This window comes from Lipophrys pholis (assembly GCF_963383615.2).
Source record: "Lipophrys pholis genome assembly, chromosome: 17".
In the NCBI taxonomy this organism is placed as follows: Eukaryota; Metazoa; Chordata; class Actinopteri; order Blenniiformes; family Blenniidae; genus Lipophrys; species Lipophrys pholis.
The window spans coordinates 24035435-24050198 of record NC_137643.1 but is presented as its reverse complement, the minus strand read 5'-3'; the positions used below and the strand labels follow the sequence as shown (position 1 = coordinate 24050198).

Sequence of the window (14764 nt, the reverse complement as noted above, 5' to 3'; positions counted from 1 at the left end):
ATGAGGTGGAGGTGTGGTCAGGGGACGTGGAGACAGCAGAATTGATCTCTGTGGCAGTCGTGCTGGTCACCACCAGGTTCCCCTACAGAGTCATGGAGTCAGAACTTTACAGAACCATTACTTTTTATTAAACAGACACACAGCCTCTTCCAGGCTCTCGTGCTGTATGTCCCACCTGTGCCTCTGTGTCTCCCACCTGTCCCTTTGTGTGTCCCTCTGTGTCTCCAACCTGTCCCTCTGTGTATCCCGCATGTCCCTCTGTGTCTCCCACCTGTCCCTCTGTGTCTCCCGCCTGTCCCTCTGTGTGTCCTCCCTTATGGACAGAGAGGTGAGGCAGCACACCTGGTTCCCATCAGGGCTTCATCACTTCACCTGCCACAATCTCCAACTCTAAATCATCAGCGTCAATGTTATGCTCTGCTCACTCCAAGTTCTTGCAACTTGTACGAAGACTGACTGAATGACTGACTAAACGACTGACATTAATCCACGTTCGAGGTCATCACATCCACTCACCCTCAACAAACACACACACACACACACACACACACACACACACACACACACTCTTTGTACATAGTGTTGCTGTTTAATAGATTAGATCTCCGTGTTAGATGTCGTTTGCTACTTGAATGTGTTGATTTATGATATGATTTCCGAATTATTTATGAATTAATACATTTTTATTAATAAACGCCTGTTAGCTGAATTGAACGCTTCTTGGTGATTATTGTGTATTTATTGTTGACAATTCACTGGTTTGTAACAGTCTGTGCTCAGATCTCACACCTTCCCTTTTATTTAAGATTGTTATATTTTACACATAAATACTAACTAACTTAAATAAACCTTTTACAAACGAGACTGATATTTTGGTATTAGCTATTTCCAGTTTATCTGGTGGTGCCCCCCTTTTAATTATTAATACATAAATAACAAATTTATTCAAATTAATAATTTTTCATTAATAAATTATTTTTGATAATATATTAACTTTTAAGTAATTACTCAATTACTTTAGGAGTTGTTAATGAGCAAATGACCGTTTACTTCCATTAATAATTAAAATTTTTCATAAATTACTTCCAGTGATTTATATCTTTCAGTAATCTATTACTTACAGTAATTTAATGCTAATAACCAACCATAAATCCCAACAAGTGGTAACATTAGAACAGTACTAGTGGTAACGTACGTATTAACATTAGAACAGTCCCAATGGTAACATTAGAACAGTACCAGTGGTAACGTATGTATTAACATTAGAACAGTCCCAGTGGTAACATTAGAACAGTACTAGTGGTAACGTACGTATTAACATTAGAACAGTCCCAGTGGTAACATTAGAACAGTACTAGTGGTAACGTACGTATTAACATTAGAACAGTAACAGTGGTAACATTAGAACAGTCCCAGTGGTAACATTAGAACAGTACAAGTGGTAACATTAGAACAGTACTAGTGGTAACATTAGAACATTCCCAGTGGTAACATTAGAACAGTACTAGTGGTAACGTACGTATTAACATTAGAACAGTCCCAGTGGTAACATTAGAACAGTACTAGTGGTAACGTATGTATTAACATTAGAACAGTACCAGTGGTAACATTAGAACAGTACTAGTGGTAACGTACGTATTAACATTAGAACAGTCCCAGTGGTAGCATTAGAACAGTCCCAGTGAACAGTCCCACTGGTAACATTAGAACAGTACTAGTGGCAACGTATGTATTAACATTAGAACAGTCCCAGTGGTAACGTTAGAACGGTACTAGTGGTAACGTATGTATTAACATTAGAACAGTCCCAGTGGTAGCATTAGAACAGTACTAGTGGTAACGTATGTATTAACATTAGAACAGTCCCAGTGGTAACATTAGAACAGTCCCAGTGAACAGTCCCACTAGTAACATTAGAACAGTACTAGTGGTAACGTATGTATTAACATTAGAACAGTCCCAGTGAACAGTCCCAGTGGTAACATTAGAACAGTACTAGTGGTAACGTATGTATTAACATTAGAACAGTCCCAGTGGTAACGTTAGAACGGTACTAGTGGTAACGTATGTATTAACATTAGAACAGTCCCAGTGGTAGCATTAGAACAGTACTAGTGGTAACGTATGTATTAACATTAGAACAGTCCCAGTGGTAACATTAGAACAGTCCCAGTGAACAGTCCCACTAGTAACATTAGAACAGTACTAGTGGTAACGTATGTATTAACATTAGAACAGTCCCAGTGAACAGTCCCAGTGGTAACATTAGAACAGTACTAGTGGTAACGTATGTATTAACATTAGAACAGTCCCAGTGGTAACATTAGAACAGTACTAGTGGTAACGTATGTACTAACATTAGAACAGTCCCAGTGGTAACATTAGAACAGTCCCAGTGAACAGTCCCACTGGTAACATTAGAACAGTACTAGTGGTAACATTAGAACAGTACTAGTGGTAACGTATGTACTAACATTAGAACAGTCCCAGTGGTAACATTAGAACAGTCCCAGTGAACAGTCCCACTGGTAACATTAGAACAGTACTAGTGGTAACATTAGAACAGTACTAGTGGTAACGTATGTATTAACATTAGAACAGTCCCAGTGGTAACGTTAGAACGGTACTAGTGGTAACGTATGAATTAACATTAGAACAGTCCCAGTGGTAGCATTAGAACAGTCCCAGTGAACAGTCCCACTGGTAGCATTAGAACAGTACTAGTGGTAACGTATGTATTAACATTAGAACAGTCCCAGTGGTAGCATTAGAACAGTCCCAGTGAACAGTCCCACTGGTAGCATTAGAACAGTACTAGTGGTAACGTATGTATTAACATTAGAACAGTCCTAGTGGTAGCATTAGAACAGTACTAGTGGTAACGTATGTATTAACATTAGAACAGTCCCAGTGGTAACATTAGAACAGTCCCAGTGAACAGTCCCACTAGTAACATTAGAACAGTACTAGTGGTAACGTATGTATTAACATTAGAACAGTCCCAGTGGTAACATTAGAACAGTACTAGTGGTAACGTATCTATTAACATTAGAACAGTCCCACTAGTAACATTAGAACAGTACTAGTGGTAACGTATGTATTAACATTAGAACAGTCCCAGTGGTACAGAACTTCATTCAGAAATTCAGGGAAGTACTCCCATCAATACTGACTTCAGTTCCATCCGTGGATCCAGCAGTAAACAGCTGTCACACCATTAGCATTAGCATTAGCCCTACTCAGGCTGACTTGGTTGTAGATGGAACAGCAGCCTTACTTCACTCCACACTTGATTCCATTACTCCCTTGAAGATAAAAGCAACAACTCAGAGGAGGATAGCTCCATGGTATAATGATAATGAGAACTTTAAAGAAATCAGCACGAAAATTAAAGAAGAACTTAACTCAGAAGTATTTTGAACAGCCTGGAGAGATATTTTCTTAATCTACAAAAAAATCCCTTCGCAAAACCCAAAATACCTCCTATTCCTCCTTAATAGAAGAAAACAAGAACAATCCTAGATTTCTCTTCAGTACTATAGCCAGGCTGACAAAAAGTCACAGCTCTGTCGAACCTCATATCCCTTTAACTTTGAGCAGTAATGACTTCGTAAACTTCTTTAATGACAAAATTCTAACTGTTAGGGATTAAATTAAAGACTCACTGCCCAAAGCAGTCGCAGATCGATCAACCACATCTTCAGATTTGTTGGTAGAGCCTGATTTCCAGTTATCCAGCTTCCACCCTATAGAAGTCCTTGAGTTCTCCTCAATCGTGGCTTCATATAAACCAACAACTTGCCTACTAGATCCAATCCCCACTAAACTGTTTAAAGATATTTTCCCCGTGATTAGTACGTCAATACTAGATCAGATCAACAATCTCTAATAACAGGTTATGTACCACAAGCCTTTAATGTTGCTGTTGTTAAACCTCTTCTTAAAAAACCTATCCTTGCCCGAGATGTCTTAGCAAGTTACAGGCCGAAATCCAACCTTCCTTTTATTTCTAAAATCCTACAGGAAGTAGTTTCAGTCACTGAGTATCAATATCCAACCTTCCTTTATTTCTAAAATCCTACAGGAAGTAGTTTCAGTCACTGAGTATCAATATCCAACCTTCCTTTATTTCTAAAATCCTAGAAAAAGTGATTACAAGTCAGTCATGTGACCATTTAATCCAAAATAACTTATTTGAGTCTTTCCAGTCGGTTTTAGATTCATCAGAGCTCAGAGACTCTCTGATCAGAGTTATTGATCATCTTCTCTTGGCCTCAGACAAAGAACTGGTCTCTGTTCTGGTCCTGTTAGATCTCAGTGCTGCCTTGATACTATTGATCAGAACATTGATACTATTGATCAGAACATTGATACTATAATGTGACGGAGCGCTCCTGAGCGCGCCGTCATGCCCGGAATGGAGCGCTCTTGAACGCACCGTCATGCCCGGAGCGGTGCGCCTTTCCTCTCTCCGCTGGCGGAGAGAGCCGGTGCTGGGAGCGCGCGCACAGCGCTGTCAGTGTTGTGGGAAAGATCAACTCCAGAAACTGATCCCGGGTCCCTGGACATGCTTCCCTGCTGTAGGCAAAGTAGGGTGCACACTCTTTGCCTACACGTCACACAGACATACACGTCACACGCACACACACACACACACGCGCTTACCTGTGGCTGGAACTGTCAAACGGAGGTACTTCCGGGTTCTCGGTTAAGAGCGCCTAGTGGCGCGCAAAAGGAACGGGGTTATACCATTATAGTGCGGATAATTGGTATACCCTATGGTAACGGGCTTAAACCGGCCTAGAGCAAACCGGTATAAGAAGAGCTGGCCCGAGGCACAATTATGTGAATGTTTCAAATCACGTGAAGAACATTTGTTTTACAGTTACTTAAATTGTGGGGAAAAAACCCTGTAATAAATAGTTGGTTTACCCGAGGGAGGGGCTTATAGTATAAAGGAGAGCTCTGCTCACTTAAACGGGGCTGTCGCTGAGCCTAGGAGTATGGTGGGTTGTCGAGCTGGGAATAAGAACATGGATGTCCTCTACCGAACTAGTTGTTTGTTTGTTTGTTTTGTTTGTTTGTTTCGTTCTAGTTTAAATCCTGCACTGTAAATATGAGCACTTTGGTGTAAATAAAAACCACCTCAAACTGCAGTTTGCCGACTGGCCATCATTTTTGCATCGTGTTCTCTTTCTGAAAACTGGACCCGTGACATTTGGTGTCAGAAGTGGGATGGCCAGTCGACGAGGACACACCCGGTTCTCTGGACAACGATCCGGGCTGCGCTCGCAAAAACAGGAAGCGGCGCAGGGTCCAGCTGTAGATGATGGCGCCTGGGACACAGAGGAAGAGGACGAAGGGGGTGCTGCTGCTCGAGCTCTACAAGTACCCCCTGGAGCTCCAAGTGCAGGGGAGGAGCTGGTGGCTGTTATGAGGACTTTCCTGGAGGGACAGCAGAGGCGAGAGGAGGGGTTTCTGGCTGAGCTAAGAGGACTCCGTGCTTCATTCCCAGACCAGAGGCCAGTAGCACCGAGCCCGCCATCAGCCAGGACAACGGCGTCATCTGAGGAGTCATCACTGAGCCATAGTCTGGACCGGCCTACACCACTTCCTCGGCAGCGCTACAGTTCACCCATGGAGGCGCCAAGTCTAAGGGTGAGCAGTGGTGCAGAACTCCCTAGGCCAGAGACCAGACCCTATCGCGACCCCAAGATACCACAGTTTATGGACGGAGAGGACATTGAAAATTACCTGCTTCGCTTTGAGCGTATTGCCAGAACATGGGGTTGGCTAGAGACTGAGTGGGCGTGTCGCCTGGTGCCTCTACTCACTGGGAAAGCACTAGAGGCCTACACGGCCATGGACGAGGAAAGGGCTCACTCGTACCCGGACCTGAAGGCAGCTCTCCTGAGCAAGTTTGACGTCTCACCGGAGACGTACCGTCAGCAGTTCCGGTCCACAGCCGTTCCACCCGGAGAAAACCCGACAGAGACTTACCACCGCTTAAAGGGCTTCTACCGGCGGTGGATCCGGCCGGAGCAGCACACCAAGGAGCAGATGGGCGAGCAGATCATCCTGGAGCAGCTTCTTCGTGTCCTGCCGGTGGACATTCGCACCTGGGTGAAGGAGCACGAGCCAACGGATGGGCTAGCTGCGGCCAAGCTGGCGGGGCAGTACCTCAACGCACGAAGGGGAGGTCCAACTGCCTACCACGGTGGTCCCGGTCGTCAGCTGTCTTCACAGCCCAGACCAGCAACCAGAACCAACCCACATCTGCCTGGAGAACCCCGGACTGCACCCAGACCTCGCAGTCCCGGTAAGGAGTTCATCTGTTTTTACTGCCAGCAGCCAGGCCACAAAGCATCTCTATGCCCCCTCAGGAAAGCTAAATTCAACGGTGCCTGTTACACACCCCGTGCCAAGGATGTTCGTGCTGTTGGGCAGCAGCAGCGTTATAAAGACATTAGGATAAATGGGGACCCTGTGACGGCGTTGATTGACTCTGGTAGCTTCCTGACGCTGGTCCGAAGGGATTTAGTGCCAACGGGCATTGTGGACTATAACATACAAAAAGACATCTTGTGTGTGCATGGTGATAGCCATTCCTACCCTACGTCGGAACTAACTGTGGTGGTGGATGAACAACCCTATTTGATGACTGTGGGAGTTGTGGAAAAGTTGCCAGTCGCTGCCATTCTGGGATGGGACTTACCGGTACTGCTGGACGTGCTGCTGGAAGCCGGGGACCAAGAGATTGACTGTGGTCAGGGTTTGCTGGGTCAGGTGATCACCCGTGCCCAGGCCAGAGCGAGGGTGCCGTCTGTTCCAGAGCAACAAAAGGGGCCCGATCTTGAACCCTTCTCAAACATGGACAGTAGTTTGTTTGAGGGGGGCACAAAGGGCCAGAAGAAGTCTCGTCGGCAGCGGCGTTTTGAAAAGCATCTGCAACCCAGGGAACCAGATTGTAAGGATGCGGGAGAAAAAGACTTGTGGAATGTTCCAGGGGACATTGGCGCCTTGCAGAGAGGGGATGAGACTCTAAAGCCGTTGTTTGCTAAAGTGGTTGGGGGGCTGGAGATGGCAAAGGGGGACAAAGAGTGCTATGCTATAGACAGGGATGTTTTGTAAACAGTGGCTGAGGGGGTTAAGCGCCTTGTGGTTCCGGGTTCATGTCGACCGATGGTAATGCACTTGGCACACACCTTGCCATGGGCTGGGCACCTTGGTCGCAACAAAACATACTTACGAATAGCCTCCAAATTTTTTTGGCCTTCTATGTACACAGATGTTAAAACGTATTGCCAAACCTGTCCCACCTGCCAGAAAACCTGCTATGTCCGTCAGTCAGACCGTGCCTACCTCCAACCATTGCCTGTGATCTCCACTCCATTTAGGCGTATAGCCATGGACATTGTTGGCCCACTAGTACGAAGCAGCAGAGGGCACCAGTACATTCTGGTGGTCTGCGATTATGCAACACGTTTTCCAGAGGCTTTCCCCTTGCACACCATCACTGCCCCGGCAGTGCTACGTTGTCTTGTCCAGTTGTTTTCCAGGGTTGGCGTGCCGGACGAGATCGTAACGGACCAGGGGACCAACTTCACCTCCAGACTCCTGCAGCTCTTCCATCGACAACTGGGGATTTCTGCACTTAAGACCACCCCGTACCACCCTCAGACGGATGGCCTGGTCGAGAGGTTCAACCAAACGCTAAAAAAGATGTTACAGAAGTTCGTGGCCGACACCGGGCGAGACTGGGACCAGTGGCTGCCCTTCCTCCTGTTTGCTTACCGGGAGGTCCCTCAAGCATCCACAGGTTTCTCCCCATTTGAGCTGCTGTACGGCTGGGATGTCCAGGGGCCATTGGACCTGCTGTTAAAGACCTGGGAGGCTCCAGCAACCAGCGCCAGTGATTGCAGTGTGGTCCGGTTCGTGCTGGAGATGAGGGACCGCCTGGCAAAGTACCGAGATGAGGCAGAGGTCAACCTACGGGAGGCTCAGCAGGTCCAGAAAAAGTGGTACGACCGACAGGCCAGACACAGAGTTCCAGCCAGGCCAAAAGGTGCTGCTGCTCCTGCCATCCTCCAGCCACAAGCTGCTTGCGAAGTGGCAGGGGCCATACACCGTCCTCAGGAAGATGGGCCCCGTGACCTACGAGATCCACCATCCGGACAAGAAAAAGGCAAAGCAGATTTATCACATCAACCTGTTGAAGGAGTGGAAGGAGGCTCCAGTCCAGGTTCCGGTGGCATCCCTGCTGGTGACCCAGGTGGACAGTGAAGGGGAGGAGGAGCCGTCCCTTCTCAACCTCAACCAGTCTGCTGAACCAGCGCTGAACCATCTGACAGGCGTCCAGTCCAACCAGCTGGGCCAGGTGTTCCAGCGCGTCTCCAAGCTGTTCGTGGTCAACCCGGGAAAGACTGACCTTGCCGAGCACGCCATCATCCTCAAAGACAAGGGGCCAGTACGCCGGAGGTCCTACCGTGTGCCTCAACACCTGGTGGCAAAGCTCCAGGAGGAGGTAGAGGAGATGCAGCGCTTGGGGGTGATCGAGCCATCGCAGTCCGAGTGGTGTAGCCCGGTGGTCATTGTGGCGAAGAAGGATGGCTCACTGCGCATCTGCATCGACTTCAGGCAACTGAACGCAATGTCGCAGTTCGATGCCTACCCAATGCCCCGGATCGACGATCTGTTGGAGAAGATTGGTCGAGCTAGGTTCATTACCACCCTTGACCTCTGTAAGGGATACTGGCAGGTACCCCTTGAATCATCAAGTCGACCTTTCACTGCTTTTCAGACACCTGCAGGTCTCTTCCAGTTCACGGTGATGCCCTTTGGCCTCCATGGAGCACCAGCCACCTTCCAGAGACTGATGGACCGTGTCCTGCGGGGGTGTGAAGACTGCAGTGCTGCCTACCTGGACGATGTGGTCATTTTCAGTGACACCTGGGAGGAGCACCTGCATCATCTGGAGCGAGTCCTTGGCCAGATCCAACAGGCGGGCCTGACACTGAATCCTGCCAAGTGTCAGTGGGCCAAGGAGGAGGCGCTGTACCTAGGCTACCGGCTGGGACAAGGCAAGGTCAGACCACAGGTGGACAAAGTCGAGGCCATCCGCAGCTGCCCACGCCCGCGCACAAAGAAGGAGGTGAGGTCCTTCTTGGGCTTAGCCGGCTGGTACAGGAGATTCGTCCCACAGTTTGCCACCATTGCTGCTCCTCTGACGGCGCTGACAGCGAAGGACCAGAGGAATCCCGTCACCTGGAAGGAGGAATGCGAGACCGCATTCCGAACCCTCAAAGTCAGCTTGTGCTCATCGCCAGTGTTGAGAAGTCCAGACTTCAGCCAACGGTTCTTGGTCCAGACTGATGCCTCTGCAGTGGGCCTGGGGGCAGTCCTGGCCCAAGGTAAACCTGGGGAAGAACAACCGGTGCTGTACCTGAGCCGCAAGCTGCTACCACGGGAGACCAGGTACTCAACGGTGGAGAAGGAGGGCCTGGCTATCAAATGGGCCCTGGAGAGCTTGAGGTACTACCTGCTGGGGAGGGAGTTCGACTTGGAGACTGACCATCGGGCTCTGACGTGGATGAACTCCATGAAAGACCATAACAGCCGTCTGACCCGCTGGTACCTCTCTCTCCAGCCATTCAAGTTTCAGATTAAGTATAGAGCTGGCAAGACAAACGTTGTGGCAGATTATCTCTCCAGGTTGCCGCACATCGCCAACCTCGGGGAGGAGGGGGATAATGTGACGGAGCGCTCCTGAGCGCGCCGTCATGCCCGGAATGGAGCGCTCTTGAACGCACCGTCATGCCCGGAGCGGTGCGCCTTTCCTCTCTCCGCTGGCGGAGAGAGCCGGTGCTGGGAGCGCGCGCACAGCGCTGTCAGTGTTGTGGGAAAGATCAACTCCAGAAACTGATCCCGGGTCCCTGGACATGCTTCCCTGCTGTAGGCAAAGTAGGGTGCACACTCTTTGCCTACACGTCACACAGACATACACGTCACACGCACACACACACACACACGCGCTTACCTGTGGCTGGAACTGTCAAACGGAGGTACTTCCGGGTTCTCGGTTAAGAGCGCCTAGTGGCGCGCAAAAGGAACGGGGTTATACCATTATAGTGCGGATAATTGGTATACCCTATGGTAACGGGCTTAAACCGGCCTAGAGCAAACCGGTATAAGAAGAGCTGGCCCGAGGCACAATTATGTGAATGTTTCAAATCACGTGAAGAACATTTGTTTTACAGTTACTTAAATTGTGGGGAAAAAACCCTGTAATAAATAGTTGGTTTACCCGAGGGAGGGGCTTATAGTATAAAGGAGAGCTCTGCTCACTTAAACGGGGCTGTCGCTGAGCCTAGGAGTATGGTGGGTTGTCGAGCTGGGAATAAGAACATGGATGTCCTCTACCGAACTAGTTGTTTGTTTGTTTGTTTTGTTTGTTTGTTTCGTTCTAGTTTAAATCCTGCACTGTAAATATGAGCACTTTGGTGTAAATAAAAACCACCTCAAACTGCAGTTTGCCGACTGGCCATCATTTTTGCATCGTGTTCTCTTTCTGAAAACTGGACCCGTGACACTATTGATCATGTAGCCAGGTTGAAAATTGTTTAAAAGAATGTTTTTTTTCATGTATTACATTTGAGTTAAAATGTCAGTTTCAAGTCTGTGATTTTTTTAGTTCCTTTTTATTTCATTTGAAGCAATGCTTCATGTTGTTCTGTTTTTGATTCGTTGTGTGAACCTTCACCTGTGACGGGGAAAGGAGCGTCAGAGATCAGGTGAAAGGAGCTGTTGATTTAATTAGGAGGTCAGCTGGAGACTCGGGGGGCGTTGGCGATCGAGACACACCGGTCCGGACACGGGGAAGCAGGCGGGTGTTTTGCGTGCCCCGGTGGACCGATCTGTCGGTGAGACGATCTGGGAGAGGACGGTAAAAGGACAGCTGAATGTGCAATAGATAACTTCCACCTGAAGTTGCGATCTGTGGCTTTGGCAGCTGGAGGATCACTCACTAGTCCAGTGATTAATTCACCTCACCACCGGCCAGCGGCTTCAGGGGCGGCCACCACAGCTGAGCAGGTAGCTCACCCTGCTGGTTCCCACCTGGAGACAGCGAGACCAAACCAGATAGCGCTCTGAGTGAGCGGAAAACTCAGAGTTCCTCTGGCAACGGGGAGAACTTTTGCAGCTGGTGCTGCAGTGTCACAGATCAGCTGTTCCCGGGTGTCGCCGATCAGCTGTTCCCGGACTGAGCCTGTCAGACTGGGAGGAGGGAATCCTTCCAGTTAAGTGGGACCATGTACCACTTTGTTTTTTCTCCTCCTCAGTGAGGAAAGGACTGAGGACATTCCTTATTTTGATGTGTGGAATCCCGGGCAACGAAGCAGGCCTGCGCTTTGAGTTCTTGGGTTATAATTATTACGGACTAATTACCAGTGTGCACACTTTGATAGAAAATACCTTTTATTTAACCCGATTATATCAATTGGCTAATTTTGAGTTATTGTGAATTGTTGCAAGTATCTTTTGTTTACGCACCTGTTTAATGGATTTTGTTTTTTATTAACGTGGGAATGATTTTAGTTAACTGTTTTCCAGGAAGTATTCAATTCAAATAAGTAGTTGTGCCTTTAGTGTAAACCACATCAAGCACAGAAAGACGCAAAAGATAGTCCAGTGAGACAAAATACGAGACTTATGTGTCACAGAACTCAGAGCCCTTTCCAATAGAGAATAGGAATAGCTGGGCTACAATCAGAACATTGGTACTACTGATCAGAACATTGGTACTACTGATCAGAACATTGGTACTATTGATCAGAACATTGGTACTATTGATCAGAACATTGGTACTACTGATCAGAACATTGGTACTACTGATCAGAACATTGGTACTATTGATCAGAACTAGGGTTGCAAAATTCCGGGAATTTTCAAAGTTGGAAACTTTCCATGGGAATTAATGGGAATTTATGGGAATGAAACAGAGATTTATAAAATTGAAACGTTGGCCCTCAACGATAACTTAAATATACTTGGAGAAAATATATTGTAGCACAGTCTTGGCTTAAACAACCAGATTTTATGCAAGTACACTCCTCCATCACATGCACACAGCACTGCTTAGTGCAGGGCTATTGAGGCCACGCCCCCTGCATGCACTATTGAGGCCACGCCTCCTGCATGCACTATTGAGGCCACGCCTCCTGCATGCACTGTGCACTCCTCCATCACATCCCAGATGATTGCTTAAACCCTGGAACCCTTAAACTCTAAACACTGTTGAACCTGCGGATTATATAAAGTCAACTTTTTTATAATATTATGGGGTGAATATATTTGCTCTATAATGGTATTACTAACTTGAAAAAATGAAATCCAAATATATTGATACGGGAGCCAAGTAGCTGGTAAATTAGGTGTTATTTTTCACTTCATTGATCATTTAAGAGGCGAGCTTATTAGAGCGACCTCAGATGTGATGCTGTTTCTTCTCCTTTCATTGAACTTTTTGAATGGGACTTTTTTGGGGGTGGGGGGCATTTTACTTTTTGATTGGGTGGGGGAGTTTGTTTTCGTTGTTCATTAAAATAATTGTTAATTGTTCAAGAATTAAAACTAAAGTTCTACTCATAAGTCTGTTGAAATGTCATGTTTTTTAATTGTATTTTACATGACAAAACACAAATATTTACATTTATGTTTCTATATGATAGTTTGTTTAAATTACCCCAAAATTTCCAGTTAATTCCCACACAAATTCCCTTAATTCCCATAGAAAGTTTCCAATTTGGAATATTCCCAAAGTTCCCCAGCTTAACTTCCCATGGAAAGTTTCCGGACATTTTCTGCCCCTTTGCAACCCTGGTGCTATTTAAATAAAGTTGAATTGAATTAATGCTGTCTTGTTGAAGAAACTCAAGGGTGTGTGTGTGTGTGTGTGTGTGTGTGTGTGTGTGTGTGTGTGTGTGTGTGTGTGTGTGTGTGTGTGTGTGTGTGTCACACACTGAAAACTGTCATCACTATTCATCAGCAGAACTTCTTACTGTAACCCACATCTGGTCACCTGAACCTCATTAACCTGCCCCTCTTCCTCCTGAACCTCCAGTAACCTGCTCCTCTTCCTCCTGAACCTCATTAACCTGCTCCTCTTCCTCCTGAACCTCCAGTAAGCTGCCCCTCTTCCTCCTGAACCTCAGTAACCCGCTCCTCTTCCTCCTGAACCTGCAGTAACCCGCTCCTCTTCCTCCTGAACCTCATTAACCTGCTCCTCTTCCTCCTGAACCTCAGTAACCCGCTCCTCTTCCTCCTGAACCTGCAGTAACCCGCTCCTCTTCCTCCTGAACCTCAGTAAACTGCTCCTCTTCATCCTGAACCTCTAGTAAACTGCTCCTCTTCCTCCTGAACCTCCAGTAACCCGCTCCTCTTCCTCCTGAACCTCAGCAAACTGCTTCTCCTCCTCCTGCTGCTCTTCCTCCTGCTCCTCTTCAGTCAGTCCTCCACATGTTGCATCGCAGCTTGTTGTTCTTACTGTTTCTTGCTTCTTCTCCTCCACACAGACACTTCCGGTAGACCTCCTCCGGGTTTTAAACTCTTCACGGGGAAAACAGTCGATTCAGCGGCGGTGAAACGCTGAGCTCTGCTCACTATAACAACAAAGCTCGAGCCTCCTCCTCCTCCTCCTCTTCCTCCTGCAGGAGACTCACAGTCATTACAGTCACGACAGACTGCTATACACCGTCTGAGCAGCAGGGGCGCTGTCAGCACTCAATAGCCTGCCAGGGTCCAAAGAATAAACTAGAATAGAATAGAAATACTTTAATAATTCCGGAGGGAAATTCTTTCTAAACAACGCATGTGGCCACCAGAGTCTTGCTCATGGACACTTTGACAGGAATTGAACCTGCATCCTTCCCATTGAAGAAGAAGCACTCTCCCAGCAGCAACAGCAGCAGCGCAACAACAACAGTCCTAATATTACTGGAGGCTGCACAGTGGAGCAGTGGTAGGCACTCTCCCCTCACAGCCAGAAAGTTGTGGGTTCAAATACCAGCCATACCTTTCAGTGTGGAGTTGGCATGTTCTCTCTGTGTGTGTGAGTTTCCTCCAGGTACTCCGCCTTCCTCACACAGTCCCTTAAATGTTGACACTAATTGTGAACTGAACTGGAGACCTGTCCTCACCTGTCCAGGTGTCCCTGTCCTCACCCACAGTCAGCAGGGATTGGCTCCAGCGCCCTGCGACCCTGAACAGGATAAAGTAGTGCAGACGATGGATGGATCTGTAATGTATTTCTTTCAGGCTAACTTTTCTCAGAACTCTGAAAAATTACTTGCTCAATAATTCCTACAAAACCTTCAGACCCCCCCCCCCCCCCCCCCCCACACACCATTTAGTTTTCCTCTTGAGTTTTAATCCAGAATGCAGAATATTAATCTCTCAGAATAAAGTCTGAATTAATCATTTCATTTCTGAAATGTAATTTAGAAAATATATTTTATTTTGGATTTTCAGATAAAGTACAAACTCCACAATAACATCACACTACGCTCTATCAAAACCAAACAGACACCAAAATAACAATACATTATCAGACAGCTCCAGGAAAAGCAAACACCCAAACCAACACACTCACAAACCAACACACGCAAACCAACACACAAACCAACACACTCACAAACCAACACACGCAAACCAACACACAAACCAACACACAAACCAACACACTCACAAACCAACACACTCACAAACC

The 14764-nt window shown here is 47.0% G+C and overlaps 1 protein-coding gene across 1 annotated transcript in view; it reads right to left on the bottom strand.

The window, feature by feature from the left end:
• Positions 1 to 13705, bottom strand: part of sema4ab (sema domain, immunoglobulin domain (Ig), transmembrane domain (TM) and short cytoplasmic domain, (semaphorin) 4Ab) — a 36598-nt gene extending 22893 nt beyond the window's left edge. The window contains exon 1 of the mRNA XM_080485300.1: positions 13544 to 13705. The gene's annotated coding sequence lies outside the window, so the exon portion shown is untranslated. The remainder of the gene's footprint in view (positions 1 to 13543) is intronic.
• Between the last annotated feature and the right edge of the window lie 1059 nt (positions 13706 to 14764).